Consider the following 2017-nt stretch of genomic DNA (forward strand, 5'->3'; position numbering starts at 1 on the left):
GACGGGGCTGGAGGCAGGTGATGGGCAGGACCTTTCTTCTTCCTCCCAAGAATACTCTGCAGCAACTCTGCCCATTTCACAGATGGGGCTGGGCAAGGACTCTGGGTCTAGAGGCAGCTTGAGGGTTTAGAAAGAGGCACCCAAGCACGACTGCAGGTCAGAATCTGGATTCCTGGCCCCACCGATTCTGAGTTGACAGGTCTGGGGTGTGACCAGGCATCAGCCATTTTGAGGGACCCCCACCACCACCCCAGGGTGAACACCTTTAGAGTTTGGCTTCAGCCTCTTGTCTTGGCTGGGCCAGGAGGAGGTGGGGAAGAGGGAGACCAAGGCTTCAAGGTGCCAGGGGCCCAAGGCAGGTCCTGCCTCCCATCCTGACACGCACATTCAGCTGGGGGCCCTGCAGGCTCCCCTCCCTGAGCCCTGGGCACACCTGACCACACCCGGAGGCTCAACCTCCACCTTGCTCCCCTGGCCAATCCTGGTCTGGGGCAGGAGAAATTGAAGCAACTTTACCAACCAACAAACTTCACTTACCGCCACGCTTCCCAACCCCCACCCCACTCTCTAGCATGTCCTCTGAGGCAGACTTTGTCCTGTTTTGTTCATCATGCACTGGACCTGGCACATAGTAGCTGCTCAATAAAACATCTGTTGAATGAATGCACTGGTTGGATGAATGTCCCCCTTACTAGCTGTGTGACTTTGAGGATGTAAAAGTCTCCTTACCATAAAGTGGGCGTAATAACACCTCCTGCCCCAGGGGTTGTGGTAAGTAATAAGCCATATGAGTGAGGAGCTGAGCCCAGTGCCTGACACAGACTCAAGTCTCCTAGATCTTGCCCTGCTGCCGCTGCTGTGCCCTCTGATGGCCCAATGTCCCTGCTCCTGCTCAGAGGCCTCCTCTTACTCTGCCAGTCCTCTTCCCAGAGGACAGGGCCAACTCCAGGCGTCTAGACCACGCTGCCACCTGCCAGAGGTGCCCAAAGCTGGAAGCCCCTGCCTGAATGCCAGAGGGACACAGGATACTGCACGTGTGCATATACACACACTCATGCACACACATATGCATACATACACATACACATGGGCACATACCCATGCTACACACTTCACACACCCCCACACCCCACACCTGCACACATATACACCCATGCGCACATCCACACACATGCACCTGTACTGAACACGTGCACATGCCCTTGTGCACACCTGTGCACACCCAACACGTGCACATACACACACACCTCTGGGCTCTGACCTGCTGCGTGTGGTTCCCTACAGATCCAGCCTTTCCCCACCAGGCCTTTCCTGGGCTTACAGGAGTGGGGGTGCTGATCCCTGGATTTCCCACCCCGAAGGACAGGGTGGTCAAGGTCCCTCCCCGCAGGCCTACCCCTTTCCTGGTGGGACAGATCCCCCTTCGAGACAGAACTCGCTGCCCAGCTGCTCTGAGGAGTGTGGTTTGAGGACAGCCTCCTGGGGGCACCTCAGCTTTCTAGCCCGGCTCACTAGCGCTCTTCAGGGGAGGGGGCACAAAGGGCCAGTTAGTGGCTGAGCAAGACAGGGGCCCAGGCCCTGGCCATCTCCACCCAGAGTGCTCTGATCTCATGGGCTGGCAGAGGCAGCACAGGCCTGCATCCCAGGCTGCCGGCTCCCCGTGCTACAAGCTGCTTCCTCCTGGCTCCACCGCTAACCACCACAGCACCTGCTTCCTGGGCAGCCTCACCTGTGACAGGTGAACCCTCAGATGGGACCAGGGCAGGAATAGCCTCCTCAAGGCCACCCCCAGGGCCTCAGGTGGCCCAGCCTCAGGGCCGAGCTATTTTATCCAGGCCAACTGGCATTTCTGTCCGTGACCTTGGTTAATCCCAGCACCAGCTTCATGAGGCATGGGCTTGGTTTTCTTTTGTTCATGAGAAGGTTTAGTACTGGAGCTCCTGGATTTTTGGGACAGTGGGGACCAGCAAGGACCTGTGAGATGATCTCATCCACAGATAAGGAAAGGAAAGCCCGA

This window comes from Symphalangus syndactylus, chromosome 20 (assembly GCF_028878055.3).
Source record: "Symphalangus syndactylus isolate Jambi chromosome 20, NHGRI_mSymSyn1-v2.1_pri, whole genome shotgun sequence".
Taxonomy (NCBI): Eukaryota; Metazoa; Chordata; class Mammalia; order Primates; family Hylobatidae; genus Symphalangus; species Symphalangus syndactylus.